Source organism: Hylobates moloch, unplaced genomic scaffold (genome assembly GCF_009828535.3).
Source record: "Hylobates moloch isolate HMO894 unplaced genomic scaffold, HMol_V3 SCAFFOLD_8, whole genome shotgun sequence".
NCBI lineage: Eukaryota > Metazoa > Chordata > Mammalia > Primates > Hylobatidae > Hylobates > Hylobates moloch.
In genome coordinates this window covers 33,102,392-33,123,756 of record NW_026652283.1, presented here as the reverse complement: position 1 = coordinate 33,123,756, position 21,365 = coordinate 33,102,392, and positions in this window count along the sequence as shown.

Genomic DNA, 21,365 nt, shown 5'->3' with positions numbered 1-21,365 from the left:
CAAGGTGCCAAGAACAGTGGCTCATGCCTGTAATCCAGCACTTTGTGAGTCCGAGGTGGGCGATCACCTGAGGTCAGGAGTTCGACACCAGCCTAGCCAACATGGTGAAATCCCATCTGTACTAAAAATATAAAAATTAGCCAGGCATGGTGGCGGGCACCTGTAATCCCAGCTACCAGGGAGGCTGAGGCAAGAGAATTGCTTGAACCCGGGAGGTGGAAGTTGCAGTGTGCCAAGATCGTGCCACAGGCAACAAGACTGGGGGAAAAAAAAAAAAGAAGTGGATAATTTCTTGTCTTAAAAATCTTCAAGGTGCCTGGCGTGATGGCTCACACCTATAATCCCAGTACTTTGGGAGGCAGAGACAGGTGGATCATTTGAGTTCAGGAGTTAGAGATCAGCCTGGGCAGAAACCCCATCTCTATGGAAAACAGAAAAATTAGCCAGGCGTGGTGGTGTGTGCCTGTAGTCCCAGCTACTCAGGAGGCTGAGGTGGGAGGATCACTTAAGCCTAGGAGGTGGAGGTTGCAGTGAACTGAGATCGCACCACTACACTCCAGACTAGGTGACAGAACAAGACCCTGTCTCAAATTAAAAGAAAAAAAAATCTTCAAGGCTAGGCATGGTGGCGTATGCCTGTAATCTCAGCATTTTGGGAGGCCAAGGCCAGGAGTTTGAGACCATCCTGAGAAACACAGCAAGACCCCATCTCAAAAAAAAAAAAAAACTCCAAGAAATATGGTCCAGAATAGTGCTGTCAATAGAACTCTCTGAGATGACAGAAATGTTCTATGACCATGTATGGTTGATGAATGCTTGAAACGTGGCTAGGACAACTAAAGAACTGAATTTTCTTTCTCTTTTTTTTTTTTTTTAAGACGGAGTCTTGATCTGTCACCCAGGTGGGAGAACAGTGGCGCGATCTCAGCTCACTGCAACCTTCGCCTCCCAGGTTCACACCATTGTCCCGCCTCAGCCTCCCGAGTAGCTGGGATTACAGGAGCACGCCACCATGCCTGGTTAATTTTTGTATTTTTAGTAGAAACAGGGGTTCACCATGTTGGCCAGGCTGGTCTCGAACTCTTGACCTCAAGTGGTCCTCCCACCTCGGCTTCCCAAAGTGCTGGGATTACAGGCATGAGCCACCACACCCAGACTGAATTTTCACTTTTTCAAATTTTTAATTAAATTTTAATAGAGCCAGGCACAGTGGCTTATGCCTGTAATCCCAGCAATTTGGGAGGCTGAGGTGGGAGAAGTGTTTGAAGCTAGGAGTTCAAGACCAGCATGGGCAACATAGTGAGACCCCCATCTCTAAAAAAATTTAGAAATGTTGGGGGCTTGTCTAGTATCCTCGGGGCTGAGATCAGAGTTGCCCAGGAACCCAGGGAGGTGAGGGCTCAGACGGTGGTGAGGGCACAGAGGAAGGGAGTGGAAACCTAACTCTCAGGCTTCGGTCCCATATCCTTCCCCAGGCCAGGCCCAGGCCCTGGCCCCCATCTAGGGGCAGTTGGGAGGTAGAGGTGGGAGGACCACTTGAGTCTGGGAGTTCCAGGCTACAGTGGGCTGTGATGGACAAATTGTGCCCCAGCCTGGGAAACAGAGCAAGAGTGTGACTCAAAACAAAGCAAAGCAAAACGAAACAAAACTGAATACTAAAAAATAAGTGTTGGCCAGGCGTGGTGGCTCATGCCTGTAATCCCAGTACTTTGGGAGACGGAGGCAGGTGGATCATGAGGTCAGGAGTTCAAGATCAGCCTGGCCAAGATGGTGAAACCCTGTCTCTACTAAAAATACAAAAAAAATGGGCCGGGCGTGGTGGCGGGCGCCTATAGTCCCAGCTACTTGGGAGGCTGAGGCAGGAGAATGGCGTGAACCCGGGAGGAGGAGCTTGTAGTGAGCCGAGATCGCGCCACTGCACTGCAGCCTGGGCGACAGATCGAGACTCCATCTCAAAATAAATAATAAATAAATAAACAAACAAATAAATAAATGTTAACAGGCACATGCAGCTAGTGGCGACCATATTAGTGCAGAGCCACACCCATAACGGTCGACTGGTGTTATGCCCAGACGCTGACTTATTCTTCAGCACGCCCCAGCTCAGACCTCCCCAGCACCTGCTCAGGAGCTCATTGGCGCTCCGCAGCCGCTGCACCTCGCGCTGGGCATCCTCCTGGCCCTGCATGGCGCCGTGGGTCTTGTCCCGCAGGTGCTGCAGCTGTTCCTCTAGGGCCCGCCGCTCACTCTCGCTGTCGCTCAGCTACTTCCGCAGGGTGCCCAGCAGGTCCTGGCTTGTCTCATAGCGCCCACGCATGCCCTGGGGCGCGGGGATCTCAGAGTTGGCGGGGGGTGTCCTTTGAGGCCTCCAGAGCCCACCTACTCTCTTCTGGTTCCAGGGATACACACTAGCCTAGACTAGGCGGGGTCCAGGGCCTGGACCTGGCCTGGGGCAGGATAGGGGCCTAGGCCTGAGAGCCAGCTTTCCGCTCCCCTTCTATGTGCCCTCACCACCCTCTGAGCCCTCACCTCCCTGGGGTCCCGGACAACTCCTATCAAAGACCCCCCATGCTAGACAAACCCCCAGGCACACTCGTCTCCTGGGTTCTGACCCCACCCCCAGGGCTCCCAGGCTCCTCCCCCTTGCGTCCTGGTTCCACTCTCAGACTCCTCCCTATCTTGGCTCTGCCCCTAGTTCCCAAGCTCTCATCCTAGGTTCTGATTCCGCTTGCTAGACCTTTTCCCACGGTCCTGGCTCTGTATGACCATGGACCTGTCTTCCTCTCTACCAGGACCCTAACACTGCCGCAGCCTCCTCCCTCCACCAGCTGCCCAAGCACCCCCACATCTGGGCTTGGCTTCACCACAGAGCTCTCGGCCACCTCCTTGGGGATCCTGACACCCTCAGACGCTATTTCTCAGGGCTCTGGCTGCACCCCAGGGCGCTCAGACTCCTCCCCTGGACCCTGGCCCCAGACCCGCCTCCGCCCCCACCCAGAGGGCGCGAACCCCACCCCCGGGTCTCTGGCTGCCCCCAGAACGCTCACGCCCCTTCCTACCTGGACCTGCAGCTGGCGCTTGTGCAGCGCGGAGTGAATCATGGCGAGCGAGCGTGGAGGGGTCTGAGCAGGCCGGGGAGGGGCCTCGGCGGGGCGAACGGCCTCCGCCCGGCGAGGAGCGCCGCGGTGGGGACGGGTTCCGCCGTCCAGAGAGCCCCCGCAGGCTGCCCTGGGACGCATCCGCGGTGCGCTTGGAGCCGCTCAGCTGGACGCCGCTCTCAGCCTCCACAGGATGGCCTGAGGGTAGAGGAGGGAGGCAGGAGGCCGCAGAGCTAGGAACCGCGGGGTTGGCTGGGCAAAGACGCCCAGGCGAGGCTGGGGGCCGCCTCATCCCAAATGCTGCCTCCTACAAGAAGCCTTCCTGATTTCACCTCCTCCTCTAGCTCAGTCCTCAGTTCGCCGCTGAGGCCTCCCATTTATTGTGAAGACATCATTTGGCATTGCTCACAAGTGAGCTCTGAAAGGGCCATGCCTCCCCTCTGAGACTGGGGGCTCCCCAGGGCAGAGGCCGGGTGAGCTAGCAGGGGTGCTGAGCAGCTACAGCCTGGGTCCCAGGCCCCCATCCATTTGCAGTTCAGTCCGAAGCCACCGAAAGTCGTGGCAGGGGAGCCCGGGATTGCCTGGCAGGTCCCTGTCTTCCCAGCTCTGGGCTCACACCTGTGCCAGGTCCCTTAGGCTCTGCTGTAGCCCCTCTCCGTCCTGTCTCCAGGGCTGCCTGCTCCTCTAGCCACAGGGATTCCCTGGAGTGCGGTTAGGGAGACAAAGGGTGGTCGGGGCTCTGTCTTATGTGAAACCTCCTCTTCCCCTCCCTCCCTGGCCCACCACTGACCGGGTGGCCTCTGAAGCCATGTCCATAGGCCAGTCATCTGGTAGACCCCATAGCAGGCCCGAGGCCCTTACTGAACAGAGCAGGCCCAGAGAAGAGCTGTGTCCCGCCCCAGGTCACACAGTCGATTGGAGGAGAGCCGGATTAAAGCAGAGAAATGTGATGTTGATCGAGGATTTAAACTGGCCTGTTGGGGAAATCGGCTGCTGTCTCTTGATTTCTCCCCAGGTTAGATGGCAACTCAGTTTCCATTTGGTAATGTGGAACTTTAGCATGGGTGACTCTATTTTGATTTTTAGTCTGGTCGGCTGGGTCCTGGTGCAGAAACTTAGTCCAAAACAATGGCCTCCTATAATTTTTATTTAACGGTAGGAAACACATGTTAGTTAAGATGATGGTGAAGCCTTTCTCTTCACTTCCATTCTGTCAACCCACCCTCCCAGGGCCCTGCAAACAAGAAGGGCCATCGTCATTTCACAGAAGCGGAAACAAGACCCACGCAGGGAAGGACGTGCTCCAGGGCTCGGCGGGGAGCCGCACAGCCTGGGACCTGCGGGTCCTCAGGACAGAGTGTGGCGGGGCCCACAGTGCGGCGCTCAGGGATCGCGGGGCGCGGCGCAAAGCGAGTGGGGCGCGCAGACTCCACGTGGCCCCGGCGCCGCCCTCTGCGCCCCCTCCCGGCCTCTCCCGGGCCACCCGCGGATTCCCCCAGATGGGATCGCGCCCTGACCCCGCCGCCCCCGGCTCCTACGGCCAGGCCTCGCCTGGATTCCTGCCCCGCGCCCTCCCCCTCTCCGGGGCCAGGGGGCCCTCCCCCTCTCCGGGTCTCCAACCCCCCAAAACGGCCCCGCTCCCCGCGGCGACTCCCCGCCCGCCTCTCCCGGGACTCGGGTCCCGCCTCCAGCAGCCACTTTAGCCTCCCCCAGGTAGGTCCCGCCAGACCCCACACCCCAGCCCCTTCCCCACCGCTGGTCAACTCCCCTCGTCCCCACCCCCGGCCCCGGCCCCGCCCCCGCGCCCGATCCCTCGCGGACTCGTTCGTAAGATCCAGCCTCGCCCTGCCCCGCCCAGGGCCCGGCCGCTCCCCGCCCTCGTCCCCCGGCCCGGGCTCCGCCCCTCCCTCGACCCCGGCCCCGCCCCTATCCCCGCCCTCGTCCCCCGGCCCGGGCCCCGCCCCTCCCTCGACTCCGGCCCCGCCCCGCCCCCCGCTCCCTCCCGTCCCCGGATCGGGCCCCGCCCCCGCCCCGAGGACTCTCTTTGTTCCGGAGTCAACCGGCCCCGGTCCTGGGAGCGCTGACTCCACGGAGGAGAGCCAGACCTGGGCGTCTCCACCCCCACCCCGCTGTCTCTGGAGACCAAGGCCGGCGCCGGGGGAGGCGGGTGTGCGGGCGCGCGAGCCGAGCCCTTTGTTCCGGAGAACATTCCTCAGCGCCAGCCTCCCTACCTGGAGAGCCTGTGGGTCCTGTTTCAGGCTTATGCCTTGGAGAAACTCTCGCCGAGTATGCAGCTCTCAAGCCTGGCTTCTGGCGCATCGTACCTCATGGCCTTCAGCGGGTCCTTGGACCTCCCTGAACCTCAGTTTTCTCACTTGTAGAATGGGAGCCAAAATTCTGACGTCGAATGATCGCTGTGAAGTGAAATGCCAAAACACAAATGTAGAGTATCTGCACGCATAGGGTGAACGTTAGATACTTGCGTTTGGAAGACCTTCACCGGAAGAAACTAACATTTTTGCATTGAGTTCACCCTACTCCCCCATCCCGCTTTGTGTGGGCAATTTGTAGTCCTCCCAAATCTTTGGAATCTCACTTTCTTAGTAAAGACTTACCCTGATTTCTCGGGCACACCCTCATGGAGTCACCCTCTGGCATATTTCCATAGCATGCTGTAACGTCTATTAAAATATTTGCAATTACTTTTTTTTTTAATTGAGACTTAATTTGCATTCAGTGAAATACACACAACTTGGCCAGGCATGGAGGCTCACGCCTGTAATCCCAGCACTTTGGGAGGCCGAGGCGGGCAGATCACCTGAGGTCAGGAGTTTGAGACCAGCCTGGCCAACATGGTGAAACCCCATCTCTACTAAAAATACAAAAATTAGCTGGGCCTGGTGGTGCCTACCTCTAATCCCAGCTACTCAGGAGGCTAAGACAGGAGAATCACTTGAACCCAGGAGACGGAGGTTGCAATGAGCCGAGACTGGGCCATTGCACTCCAGCCTAGACGACAGAGCAAGACTCTGTCTCACAAAAAAAAAAAAGAAAAAAAGAAACTGCCAAACAATCCTCTCAAGTTATATAGTTATATCCTTTTACATTCCATTCTTTACATACGTTCTATTTTTTTTTTTTTTTTTTTTTTTTGAGACAAGGCCTTACTCTGTCAACCAGGCTGGAGTGCAGTGGTGTGATCATAGCGATCATAGCTCAGCAGCCTTGACCTCCCGTGCTCAAGCCATCCTCCTGCCTCAGCCTCCCAAAGTCCTGGGATTACTGGCTTGAGACTCTGTGCCCAGCCCCATTTTCCATTCTCACCAGCAGTTATAAGCATTCCAGTTGCTCCACATCCTCGAGCATTTGACATTGCCAAATATTTTACTCTTAGCCATTGGAATGGGTGTAGTGTATCTCATTATGACATTACTTTTTAAAAATGATTAATACAAGGCTGGGCGCGGTGGCTCAAGCTTGTAATCCCAGCACTTTGGGAGGCCGAGGCAGGCGGATCACGAGGTCAGGAGATCGAGACCACGGTGAAACCCCGTCTCTACTAAAAATACAAAAAAATTAGCCGGGCGTAGTGGCGGGCGCCTGTAGTCCCAGCTGCTCGGAGAGGCTGAGGCGGGAGAATGGCGTGAACCCGGGAGGCGGAGCTTGCAGTGAGCCGAGATTGCGCCACTGCACTCCAGCCTGGGCGACAGAGCGAGACTCTGTCTCAAAAAAAATAAATAAATAAATAAAAATAAAAATAAAAATAAAAATGATTAATACAAGTATTCAGTTCTAAAGGTACAAAGAGTCTCGCTCTGTCACCCAGGCTGGAGTGCAGTGGCGCAATCTCGGCTCACTGCAAGCTCCGCCTCCTGAGTTCACGCCATTCTCCTGCCTCAGCCTCTCCGAGTAGCTGGGACTACAGGCGCCCGCCACCACGCCCGGCTAATTTTTTGTATTTTTAGTAGAGACGGGGTTTCACCGTGGTCTCGATCTCCTGACCTCGTGATCCGCCCGCCTCAGCCTCCCAAAGTGCTGGGATTACAAGCGTGAGCCACCGCGCCCGGCAGTATTCAGTTCTAAAGGTACAAAAGCAGTCTGTTTAATTTTTCTCCCTGGAAAGTATGTTTCATGAGTGGCTTGTGTCTCCATTTACACTGACATTTCTTTTTGACTATCTGTCTTTTTTCCACTAGAATATAAGCCTCAGGAGGAGCTGTCATCTCAGCTCCTTTCTGAAGCTAGTAAAAGCCTAATAAATACTGGTGAACGAATGCCCAGCACTATTCTTCTAGACAAGTCATATAATCTATTACATTATCACATTTTGATTCAAGAGAGTAGCAGATTCCTTTGGGACTAAGTGTGGAACTGAGTGATATCAATACAAAGTTGTGGCTGGGCGCTGTGGCTCACACCTGTAATCCCAGCACTTTAGGAGGCTGAGGTGGGTGGATCACGAGGTCAGGAGATCGAGACGATCCTGGCCAACATAATGAAACCCTATCTCTACTAAAAATACAAAAATTAGCTGGGCGTGGTGGCGTGTGCCTGTAATCCCAGCTACTTGGGAGGCTGAGGCAGGAGAATCACTTGAACTAGGGAGTCAGAAGTTGTGGTGAGCTGAGATTGCACCACTGCACTCCAGCCTGGCGACAGAGCAAGACTCCGTTTCAAAAAAAAAAAAAAGTTGTAAAATGAATGAATATTGATAAAGGAGCTCACAGGGTGTTCCTGCATGCAGTGCAAGCTGGCTTTTTGAAAACAACAACATCTGTATGTCAAGTGCTATGCAAACATTGAAAACAAACATCTGTTACTTCTGCTGCCCAGCATTACTTCACCCTTCTGGTAACAGGACACCAATTTTTCTCTGGGAAATTGTCCTCCTCCACTCAGTCCACACCTCCATCAGCTTCAGGGCATGTGACTCAACCCCAACTAATCAGAGCATCTCAGCCCCTTGACAACTGTGATTGGTTCAGGGATGTGCCCACCCCATTTGGACCAATGAAAGCCAGCCCTGTCTTGTTGGGCAAGAAAGCTCTTTTTCCTGCAGGACTTGGAATTATGGTGATGAAAGACTAGGAGAAATGAGATCAAGGGGAATTGAGCTATTAATGAAGTGATGGAGGGAACATCCCTGGTATTAGGAAGAACAGGAAGAAGGCCACCGCAGTACAGGGAAAAAAGGAGAGACGCAGAGGATGAGAGGATGAGTTCAGGGGCAGGCAGAGGCCAGATCTTTTTTTTTCAGACAGAGTCTTGCTCTGTTCCCCAGGCTGGCTTGCAGTGGCACAATCTCAGCTCACTGCAACCTCCACCGCCTGGGTTCAAGCATTTCTCCTGCCTCAGCCTCCTGAGTAGCTGGGATTACAGGCACGTGCCACCATGCCCAGGTAGTTTTTGTATGTTTAGTAGAAACGGGGTTTTGCCATGGTGGCCAGACTGATCTCAAAATCCTGGAGAGGCCAGACGTTGAGGGGCCTCAAGGAAGATCCTCAAGGAGCATAGGAAGGATTTGGAGTTTACCTTTTTTTTTGAGACAGAGTCTTGCTCTGTCACCCAGGCTGGAGTGCAGTGACGCGATCTCAGCTCATGGCAACCTTCACCTTGTAGCTCACTTGCAAGCAAACTTGCAAGCTCACTGCAACCTGGGCTCAAGCAATTGAGCAGCTAGGATTACAGGTGCCCACCACCACGCCCAGCTAATTTTTATACTTTTAGTAGAGACGGGGTTTCACCATCTTGGCCAGGCTGGTCTCAAACTCCTGACCTCAAGTGATCCACCTGCCTTGGCTTCCCAAAGTGCTGAGATTACAGGAGTGAGCCACCGTGCCCAGCTTGGAGTTTACCTTGAGAAGCTATTAGAAGAATTTGAGCAGAAGAGTCAATGATCTCATTAACTTTTTTTTTTGCGACCAAGTCTTGCTTTGTCACTCAGGATGGAGTGCAGTGACACAGTCATTGCTCACTACTGCAACCTCAACCTCCTAGGCTCAAGGGATCCTACTGCCTCAGCCTCCTGAGTGGCTGAGACCACAGGCATGTGCCACCATGCTCAGCTAATTTTTAAAAATTTTTTTGTAGAGATGAGGACTTGATATGTTATTCAGGTTGGTCTTCAACTCTCCTATCTCTGCCTCTCAAAGTGCTGGGAATACAGGTGTGAACTACTGCACTGGTCGAAAAGTATTTCAGTGACAAATCAACACAGGAAAACACATAGCTCGTAGCTCATCCTTTAAAACTAGAATAGCCAAGTGAAAAGTCAGTACAGCTCCTTATTTTTACTTTAAAAAAGACGTCAGCCCAGGAGCAGTGGCTCACGCCTGTAATCCTAGCACTTTGAGAGGCCAAGATAGGCGAATCAACTGATGTCAGGAGTTTCAGACCAGCCTGGCCAACATGGCAAAAACCCATCTCTACGAAACAAACAAAATTAGCTGGGCATGGTGGTGGACACCTGCAATCCCAGCTACTCGGGAGGCTGAGGCAGGAGAATCACTTGAACCCAGGAAACAGAGGTTGCAGTGAGCCGAGATCATGCCACTGCACTCTAGCCTGGGCAAAAGGAGAGATTCTGTCTCAAAAAAAAAAAAAAAAAATCAAAGGTACGCATTGGGAATTGAACTACTATGTATTTTCTTCTTCCTAGAGATGTGACATACATGTTTTCTGGTAAGTAACATTCTACCAAACATTGTCTTCAACCAAAGCAGAGAGATGACCAGTGAAGCTTCTTACTACCCCCTACTTACTAAGGTAGGAGGATTGCTTGAGCCCAAGAGTTCAAGGCTGCAGTGAGCAGAGATGGTGCCACTGCACTCCAGCCTGGCCATCACAGTGAGACCCTGTTTCAGAAAAAACCCAGGATACTTTTTAGGCTATTTCTAGAACACAATATACATGCATTAGTGCCCAGTAAAATAGGAACAACCACCAATGTAGAAGGCATTTTTGCCTTCATAACACTAACAACTAAAAAGCACAGGGCATGTGATACTTTGATTTTTTTTTTGAGACAGAGTCTTCTTCTGTTGCCCAGGCTGGAGTACAGAGGTGCGATCAACTGCAACCTCCGCCTCCCAGGTTCAAGCAATTCTCTGTCTCAGCCTCCAGAGTAGCTGGGACCACAGGCGCACACCACCACACCCGGCTAATCTTTGTATTTTTAGTAGAGACAGGGTTTCACCATCTTGGCCAGGCTGGTCTCAAACTCCTGACCTCATGATCCGCCCACCTTGGCCTCCCAAAGTGGTAGGATTACAGGCGTGAGCCACTGCACCCAGCCTTTTTTTTTTTTTTTTTTTTTAAGATGTAGTTTCGCTCTTGTTGCCCAGGCTGGAGTGCAATGGCATGATCTCGGCTCACCGCAACCTCTGCCTCCTGGGTTCAGGTGATATCCCTGCCTCAGCCTCCCGAGTAGCTGGGATTACAGGCATGTGCCACCATGTCCGGCTAATTTTGTATGTTTAGTAGAGACAGGGTGTCTCCATGTTGGTCAGGCTGGTCTTAAACTCCCAACCTCAGGTGATCCACCCGCCTTGGCCTCCCAAAGTGCTGGGATTACAGGCATGAGCCACTGCACCCAGCCTGATACTTTGATCTTTAAGTGGGTAATCATGGGTGTTTCCAGATTATATCTACTAGATTAGCCGGAGTATTCCTCTATAATGTATATTCTCAAATATAATGCTCACAGCCAGATGCTGTGGCTCTTGCCCATAATCCCAGGGTTTTGGGAGACCAAGGCAGGAGGATCACTGGAGACTAGGAGTTCACGATCAGCCTGTGCAACACAGGGAGACCCCATCTCTATTTATAATTTATAAAAATTAAAATTAAAAATAATAATAGTTAAAAGAGACTTCTAGGGGTTGGGCGCAGTGGCTCATGCCTGTAATCCCAGCACTTTGGGAGGCCGAGGCAAGTGGATCACCTGAGGTCAGGAGTTCAAGACCAGACTGGCCAATGTGGTGAAACCCGGTCTCCACTAAAAATACAAAAATTAGCTGGGTGTGGTGGCAGGCACCTGTAATCCCAGTTACGCGGGAGGCTGTGGCAGGAGAATTGCTTGAACCTGGGAAGTGGAGGTTGCAGTGAGCGGAGATGGCGCCATTGCACTCCAGCCTGGGCAACAAGAGTGAAATTCCATCTCAAAAAAAAAAAAGAGACTTCTAGAGAGAGTGAGACTACATCAGAACCAGCAGAAAACATAGTAATACAAGGACTGCAAATGTAAAACTAGGAGTGGAGTTTCACATGTAGCTTTTAGGTAAAGGACATCTTTTTCAGTTTCCTACAGACAAGACAAGCTGTGATCATAGGAGATTCAGAAACCTCAAGATGGGAAGCTGGTTTGAGGAACATCCTAGATAAATATAAAAAAATCCCAATGAGGCTGGATGTGGTAGCTCACGCTTGTAATCTCAGCACTTTGGGAGGCCAAGGCAGGAGGATCACCTGAGGTCAGGAGTTTGAGACCAGCCTGGCCAACATGGTGAAACCCCATCTCTACTAAAAATACAAAAATTAGCCAGGCGTGGTGGTGGACACCTGTAATCCCAGCTACTCGGGAGGCTGAGGCGGGAGAATCACTTGAACCCAGGAGGCAGAGTTTGCAGTGAGCCTAGATTGTGCCACTGCACTCCAGCCTGGGTGACAGAATGAGACTCCATCTCAAAAAAAATTAATTTCATATAACCTTGGATCAAATAATTCTACTTCTATAAATCTGACTTACCAGATATACTTGTACATGTACACAAAGATATACAAAGAATATTCATGGCAATCTTGTTTGTTAGAGTACAGACTGGATACAATTAAAATGTTCTTCAATAAGGGAATGCTTAAATAAAGTCAAGCCTATCCATGTAATATAACATTATGCAATCACTGAAAAGAATGAGGATTATCTAAATGTACCGCCATGGTTACCATCTCCAGGATGTGAAATAAGGAAAGTAAGAAACAATACAGATAGTATGCTACTATTGTTTGTTTTGATTTTTAGAGAAGATAGGAAATAATATGTACATACTTTTTTTTTCTTTTCTTTCTTTCCTTTTTTTAAGACAAGATGTCTCTGTCATCTAGGCTGGAGTGCAGTGGCACAAACACAGCTCATTTTCCAGGCTCAAACCTTGACTTTCCAGGCTCAACTGCTCCTCCTACTTCAGCCTCCTGAGTAACTGGGACTAAAGGCCGACACTACCAGGCCCAACTAATGTTTAAATTTTTTGTGGAGACGGGATCTCACTATATTGCGCAGGTTGTTTTCAAACTCCTGGGCTCAAGTGATTCTGCTGCCCCAACCTCTCAAAGTGCTGGGATTGCAGGCATGAGCCACTGTGCCCAGCCTATACATAATTTTTTTTTTTTTTTGGACAGATTTTCTCTCTTGTTGCCCAGGCTGGAGTGCAGTGGCGCAATCACAGCTCGCTGCAACCTCCGCCTCCCGGGTTCAAGCTATTCTCCTTCCTCAGCCTCCAGAGTAGCTGGGATTACAGGCATGGGCCACCAAGCCTGGCTAATTTTGTGTTTTTAGTAGAGATGGGGTTTCTCCATGTTGGTCAGGCTGGTCTCGAACTCCCGACCTCAGGTGATCCATCTGCCTCGGCCTCCCAAAGTGCTAGGATTACAGGTGTGAGCCACCGTGCCTGGCTTCATACATACTTTTACAGGCATAGACTATCTCTGGAAACATAGTTCTTCTGAGGCGAAGCAACAAGGGCTAGGAGAGAATATCCATTTTTGTATTAATTGAATTTTTTGGTTTCAAACATGGCACATATCACCTTTTTTTTTTTTTTTTAATTTCTTTGAAACAGGGTCTCACTCTGTCACCCAGGCTGGAGTGGAGTGGCAGGATCACGGCTCATCGCAGCCTTGACCTCCCGGGCTCAGGTGATCCTCCCACCTCAGTTTCCCAAGTAGCTGAGACCACAGGTGCATGCCACCAAACCTGGCTAATTTTTGTATTTTTTGTAGAGATGGGGTTCATCACATTGCCCAGGCTGGTCTCGAACTCCTTGGCTCAAGCAATTCACCCACCTGGGCCTCCCAAAGTGCTGGGATTACAGGCATGAGCCACCGTGGTAACATAAATTACCTATGTTTAATAGACAATGTTTTTTGTTTTTTTTGAGACAGCGTCTCGTTCTGTTGCCAGGCTGGAGTGCAGTGGCACAATCTCAGGTCACTGCAACCTCTGCCTCCCAGGTTCAAGCGATTCTCCTGCCTCAGCTTCCAGAGTAACTGGGACTACAAGTGTGCACCACCACATCCAGCTAATTTTTTTGTATTTTTAGTAGACACGGGGTTTCACTATGTTGGCCAGGATGGTATTGATCTCTTGACCTCTTGATCCGCTCGCTTCGGCCTCCCAAAGTGCTGGGATTAAAGGTGTGAGCCACTGCGCCTGGCCGCTTAATAGGTAATTTAACATATTATCTATTAATAAATTTTTTTTTTTTTTTGCCAACCAGCAGCCCTTGTGGCAGCTGTGCCTATGGAGTAGCCATTTTTTTTTTTTGAGACGGAGTTGCTCTGTTGCCCAGGTTGGAGTGCAATGGCGCCATCTCAGCTCACTGCAATCTCCACCTCCCGGGTTCAAGTGATTCTCCTGCCTCAGCCTCCTAAGTAGCTGGGATTACAGGCACGTGCCACCGTGCCTGGCTAATTTTTTGTATGTTTAGTAGAGACGGGGTTTCACCATGTTGGTCAGGCTGGTCTCGAACTCCTGATCTCGCGATCCAACCCCCTCGGCCTCCCAAAGTGGAGACTGTTGATGCTCAATCCAGATTCCCTTGGATATCTTCTCATCATTTCTGTGTGCTCCTTTCCTAGTTTCAGAGCTGGTGCCTTAGTTTCCAGTGGATCACGTGGACCTTGTTCGGAAGACTGTGTTCAGCTACTGGAGCTGCCCTGTCTTGGCAATAGTACTTGGAAGTACCTGGAAATTTTGCCCTCTCCTCCTCCCCACGTCCTGCCCTCTGGACATGCTTTGGCCAATGATTGAGCAGAATAGAAGTGAACACCAGCACTCTTACCTCAGGACAGGCAGTAGTTAGTTCCCCCGGCCCCGCTACCCAACCTGGAATTGCCAGGTCAGGTCAGGCTGGTAATGCACCCCTCTGGGAATTTTGTCTGAAATCACACCCTTGTTTGTCTTCTTCCCCTTCACCTTCCTGCTTCCCCACTGCCTTACCAGTTTCTCCGTACAGCCCTCCTTAATTAAGCACTCGTGCAAGCATTCTCATGTTGGGGTCTACTTTTGAAAAACCAACCTGTGGGCCAGGCGTGGCGGCTCACGCCTGTAATCCCAGCACTTTGGGAGGCTGAGGCAGGTGGATCACCTGAGGTCAGGACTTCAAGACCAGCCTGGCCAACATGGTGAAACCCCATCTCTACTAAAAATACAAAAAATTAGTTGGGCATGGTGGCGGACGCCTGTAATCCCAGCTACTCAGGAGGCTAAGGCAGGAGAATCACTTGAACCTGCGAGGCAGAGGTTGCAATGAATCGAGATCGTGCTACTGCACTCCAGCCTGGGCAACAAGAGCAAAACCCCGTTTCAAAAAAAAAAAAGAAAAAAAGAAAAAGAAAAACCAACCTATTTGTTTATTTGCTTTTATTAAAACAGAATTTAGGCCGGGTGCGGTGGCTCACGCCTGTAATCCCAGCACTTTGGGAGGCCGAGGTGGGCGGATCATGAGGTCAGGAGATCGAGACCATCCTGGCTAACATGGTGAAACCCCCGTCTCTACTAAATATACAAAAAATTAGCCGGGCGCGGTGGCAGGTGCCTGTAGTCCCAGCTACTTGGGGGGCTAAGGTAGGAGAATGGCGTGAACCCGGGAGGCGGAGCTTGCAGTGAGCCGAGATGGCGTCACTGCACTCCAGCCTGGGTGAAAGAGCGAGACTCCATCTCAAAAACAAAACAAAACAAAACAAAACGAAAACAGAATTCATGTATTTATTTGGTCATTTATTTAATTACGCAAGTAATACAGGCATTTACTATCATTGCAAAATCCAAGCAAAATTCAGCACAAAGCAAATGTTAAATTTCACAAATTCCAAGTCCTCTGCTCCTCAAGGGGGTAAATTGTGTTATTAGTTATCTGTATGTCCTTTTAGACCTTTGACTGTGTATTTTCACTCAGACGTGTATTTTGTTTGGTTGTGTTTTCATAACTGGGATAGCTCTGTGTTTCATTTGGCAGCCAGCTTCTTTAAGGGTCTGTCTTGAGTGTTTTTCCATGTCAGCACATATGGACCTGCCTCCGGAGTGACCTTCCTAAACTGTTTGTGACATCGGGCTGCCGCCCTCCTTAAAGGCCTTGAAGTTGAGAAAAGAAAAATGCACAGAGCAGCCTGAGCTCAGTGAGATATGCAAAAAAATCAAGCCCAGAGATACATAAGCATGGGACTTTAGTCAGGCCTCTCCACTCATGCCCAGGGGCAATTGTTTAAAAGCATTTTGTTTCTGATTAGCTACCTCACCCATTATCTTCATGTTGCAGGAATTTGTGATACAAACAACAATGTACAGCCGATCAATAGCTTATGTTGTTTTCATGTAACTTCCTGGTAAACAGCTTAGGAATTGCCTCCTCTTTTCCTTTATTTATTTATTTTTTATTTATTTTTTTGAGACAGAGTCTTGCTCTGTCATCCAGGCTGTAATGCAATGGCGTCATCTGGGCTCACTGCAACCTCTGCCTCCTGGGTTCAAGTGATTCTCGTGCCTCAGCCTCCTGAGTAACTGGAATTACAGGTGCGCACCATCACGTCCGGCTAATTTTTTGTTGTTGTTGTTGCTGTTTTGAGATTGAGTCTTGCTCTGTCTCCCAGGCTGTGGTGCAATGGCGCAATCTCAGCTCACTGGAACCTCTGTCTCCCAGGTTCAAGTGATTCTCCTGCCTCAGCCTCCTGAGTAGCTGGGATTACAGGCATGTACCACCATGCCTGGCTAATTTTTGTATTTTTAGTAGAGATGGGGTTTCACCATGTTGGTCAGGCTGATCTTGAACTCCTGAGCTTGTGATCTACCCACCTCAGCCTCCCAAAGGGCTGAGATTACAGGCATGAGCCACCACGCCCGGCCTGTATTTTTTTTTTTTTTTTTTGAGGCAGTCTTGCTCTGTCACCCAGGCTAGAGTGCAGTGGCACGATCTCGGCTCACTGCAAACTCCGCCTCCCGGGTTCAAGCAATTATCCTGCCTCAGACTCCCGAGTAGCTGAGATTACAGGCACCTGTCACCGCGTCCAGCTAGTTTTTGTATTTTTTAGTAGAGACGGGGTTTCACCATCTTGGCCAGGCTGGTCTTGAACTCCTGATCTCATGATCCACCCACCTCGGCCTCCCAAAGTGCTGGGATTACAGGCGTGAGCCACCGTGCCCGGCCCCAGCCTGTATTTTTAATAGAGATGGGGTTTCAACATCTTGGCCAGTCTGGTCTTGAACTCCTGAGTTCAGGCAATCTGCCTGCCTCACCCTCCCAAAGTGCTAGGATTACAGGCATCAGCCACTATGCCTGGCCTCTTTTCCTTTAAAAACCTCATTTGTAACTGTCACTAATCGGAATGTATATTCGGGACAACTTGAATCTATGCTGTTGGGTTGCAGCCCTCAAATTTGGCCAAAATTAACTATCTACTTCTAAGTTTGCCTCATTTTTTCCCTTTAGGTTGACATAGTAGTGCTTCCCATTGCATTTGGAATAAAATCCAAATGCTTTCACAGTGCTGCAGGAGTGGCCTGATCTGATCCTGCCCAGTGGCTTATGTCTTATCTCCTCTTGTTCACTCCAGCCATACCAGCTTTCCCCCAGTTATTTGAATGTGACATACTCTTTATTACCCCAAGGCCTTCGCACACCCTATTTGTTTCTTTTTTTTTTTTTTGAGATGGGGTTTTGCTCTTGTTGCCCAGGCTGGAGTGCAATGGCGTGATCTCGGCTCACCACAACCTCCGCCTCCCGGGTTCAAGCGATTCTTCTGCTTCAGCCTCCCGAGTAGCTGGGATTACAGGCATGTGCCACCATGCCTGGCTAATTTTGTATTTTTAGCAGAGACGAGGGTTCTCCATGTTGGTCAGGCTGGTCTTGAACTCCTGACCTCAGGTGATCCGCCCTCCTCTGCCTCCCAAAGTGCTGGGATTACAGGCGTGAGCCACGGTGCCCAGCCTGCACACCCTATTTCTTATTCTTTTTTTTTTGAGATGGAGTCTCCCTCTGTCACCTAGGCGGGAATGCAGTGGCAAGATCTCAGCTTACTGCAACCTCTGCCTCCTGGGTTCAAGTGATTCTCATGCCTCAGCCTCCCAAGTAGCTGTGATTACAGGTGTGAGCCGCCATGATCGGCCCCTATTTCTTCTTTCTACAATATTCTTTCCTCTTTGCCTGGCTAGCTCCTAGTTATCCTGGAGGTCCCAGCAGAAAATTATTCCCTGAGGCCCCAGGCTGGGTGTCATATATCTTTTCAATTTTGTTATAAGTCTTATTTATTTATTTATTTATTTATTTATTTATTTTGAGTCTCACTCTGTTGCCCAGGCTGGAGTGCAGTGGCATGATTACAGCTCACCGCAGCCTTGAACTCCTGGGTTCAGGTGATCTTCCTAAATCAGCCTCCCAAGTTGCTGGGACTACAGAGTTTCCCTCTTGTTGCCCAGCCTGGAGTGCAATGGTGCGATCTCGGCTCACTGCAACCTCTGCCTCACAGGTTCAAATGATTCTCCTGCCTCAGCCTCTGGAGTAACTAGGATTACAAGCGTTCGCCACCATGTCCGGCTAATTTTAGTAATGTTGGAGAGGCTGGTCTCAAACTCCCGACCTCAGGTGATCCGTCCACCTCAGCCTCCCAAAGTGTTGGGATTACAGATGTGAGCCACCACGCCCGGGCTCTTTTTTTTTTTTTTAATGGAGATGGGGTGTCTCACTGTGTTTCCCAAGCTGGTCTTAAGCTCCTGGGCTCAAGCAATCCCACCTGGGCCTCCCAAACTACTGGGATTACAGGCATGAGCTACCACACCCAGCCCTAAATTGTTTTTGTTGTTGTTGTTGTTTTTTGAGAAGGAGTCTTACTCTGTCACTCAGGCTGAAGTGCAGTGGCAGGATCTTGGCTCACTGCAACCACTGCCTTCTGGGTTCAAGTGATTTTCCTGTCTCAGCCTCCCCAGTAGCTGGGACTACATGCATGTGTCATAACACTCAGCTACTTTTTGTATTTTTAGTAGAGATGGGGTTTCACCATGTTGGCCAGGCTGGTCTCAAATGGCTGACCTCAAGTGATCCACCCACCTTGGCCTCCCAAAATGCGCTGGGATTACAGGTGTGAGCCACCATGCCCAGCCCTTTTTTTTTTTTTTTTAACATGTCTTTAGAGTACACTCTATTTTACCTTTGGAGCACTTACAAATAATTAGTCTTGTCATGAATTCACATCTGTGATTATGACTGTAAGGATGTCCTCACAGAGTTAACAAGAATTCCAGACAGATATACAGTTATAATTGAGCATTAATTAACAAGGCTGCACTTTGACCCACTTCCTTGTGATCCAAAGTCAAGTAACACTAGATAATGACCATTTGTGTCCCCAGTGTTCCTCTAGATAGGATTTCTGACTTAAAATCATAAGGCTTTCTTTAAGAATTGCTTAAGCAGGGCAGGGTGCGGTGGTTGACGCCTGTAATCCCATCACTTTGGGAAGCCAAGGCAGGTGGATCACCTGAGGTCAGGAGTTGGAGACCAGCCTGGCCAACATGGTGAAATCCCATCTCTACTAAAAATACAAAAAAATTAGCTGGGCATGGTGGTGGGCACCTGTAATCCCAGCTACTTGAGAGGCTGAGGCAGGAGAATTGCATGAATTTGGGAGGCAGAGTTTTCAGTGAGCCAAGATCACGCCAAGATCATGCCATTGCACTCCAGCCTGAGCAACAAGAGCAAAACTCTGTCTCAAAAAAAAAAAAAAGAATTGCAAGGCTGGGAGCGGTGGCTCACGCCTGTAATCCCAGCACTTTGGGAGGCCGAGGCAGGTGGATCACGAGGTCAGGAGATCAAGACCATCCTGGCTAACACAGTGAAACCCCATCTCTACTAAAAATACAAAAAATTAGCCGGGCACGGTGGTGGGCACCTGTAGTCCCAGCTACTCGGGAGGCTGAGACAGGAGAATGGCATGAACCTGGGAGATGGAGCTTGCAGTGAGCCGAGATCGCACCACTGCACTCCAGCCTGGGCAACAGAGTGAGACTCCGTCCAAAAAAAAAAAAAAAAAAGAATTGATTAAGCAGAACCTAAATTCCAGAGGAACAGCTGACCAACCAGTTTAAAGACCCTCACCAGCCGGGCATGGTGGCTCACTCCTGTAATCCCAGCACTTTGGGAGGCCAAGGTGGCTAGATCACCTGAGGTCGGGAGTTCAAGACCAGCCTGACCAACATGGAGAAACTCCGTCTCTACTGAAAATACAAAATTAGCCAGGTATGGTGGCGCATGCCTGTAATCCCAGCTACTCAGGAGGCTGAGGCAAGAGAATCGCTTGAACCCAGGACGCGGAGTTTGCAGTGAGTCGAGATCGCACCGCTGTACTCCAGCCTGGGCGACAAGAGCTAAACTCTCTCTCAAAACAAACAAACAAACAAACAAAAACCCTCACCAAGGAACTGAACCAGCATGAGAATACCATTTCCACATCTCCCTGTCCTATCACTTCATCCTGCACTCTTTGACCAATGATCTCTACACTTCGGCCCACTCCAAAACCTTTAAAAACTCTAGCCCCAAACTCGTCAGGGAGACTGATTTGAGGTCTCCTCTCCTCTCCTCCTTTGATAGTCTTGTGATTAAACCTCTTTCTCTGCTGCAACCTGGTGTCTTGGCATATTGACTTGCCGTATGCATTGGGCAATGGCACTATTAAGAGTTACAATTCTAATAAATGAAATCATAGGCTGGGCGCGGTGGCTCACCCCTATAATCTCAGCACATTAGGAGGCTGAGGCAGGCAGATCACTTGAGGCCAGGAGTTCAAGACCAGCCTGGTCAACACGGCAAAACCCTGTCTCTACTAAAAATATGGAAATTAGTCGGTTGTGGTGGTGTAAACCTGTAATCCAGCTACCTGGGAGGTTGAGGCAGGAGAATAGCTTGAACTGGGAGGCAGAGGTTGTGATGAGCCAAGATTGTGCCACTGCACTCCAGTCTGAACGGCAGAGCAAAATCCTGTTTCTCTCTTGTTGCCCAGGCTGGAGTGCAATGGTTCGATCTCGGCTCACCGCAACCTTCGCCTCCTGGTTCAGGTGACACCCCTGCCTCAGCCTCCCGAGTAGCTGGGATTACAGGCATGCACCACTACACCCGGCTAATTTTGTATTTTTAGTAGAGACAGGGTTTCTCCATGTTGGTCAGGCTGGTCTCAAACTCTGGACGTCAGGTGATCCACCTGCCTTGGCCTCCCAAAGTGCTGGGATTAAAGATGTGAGCCACCACGCCCAGCCTAAAAAAAAAATTCTAATTAATGAAATCATTATCCATGCGGCTATGTGTTTCAGTATTTCTCCCCCACTGGAGTGCATGTGCCAAAAGGGGAAGGCCCTCTTCAGTCTTGTTCATCCATATACATAATGACTTGCACAGTTACAGGCAAGGAAGACAGGCTCAGTAAATGGTTGCTACATGAATGAAAGCAGGGACTGGTAAACTGTTAGCTTCTCTCTGTCTCCCTCTCTCTGAGTCAATGCTGTCTTTTGTCTCTCCTTTGCCCTTGGGCCTTCTGGATTCTTCTCTCTGTCTATATATATATATAAAAAATATATATATATATATAAAATATATATTTTTTTGTTTTTTTTTAGATGGAGTCTCGCTCTGTCTCCCAGGCCGGAGTGCAATGGCGCGATCTCAGCTCACTGCAACCTCTGCTTCCCAGTTCAAACAATTCTCCTGCCCCAGCCTCCTGAGTAGCTGGGACTACAGGCACCCGCCACCCACCAGGCTAATTTTTTTGTGTTTTTTTTTTTTTTGTAGAGACGGGGTTTCACCATGTTAGCCAGGATGGTCTCGATCTGACCTCGTGATCCGCCTGCTTCGGCCTCCCAAAGTGCTGGGATTACAGGTGTGAGCCACCACACCCGGCTCTGTCTATATTTTTAAATCATGTTTCTTTGTTTGTTTTTTGTTTTTTTGTTTTTTGTTTTTTTTTTGAGACTGAATCCTGCTCTGTTGCCCAGGCTGGAGTGCAGTGGCA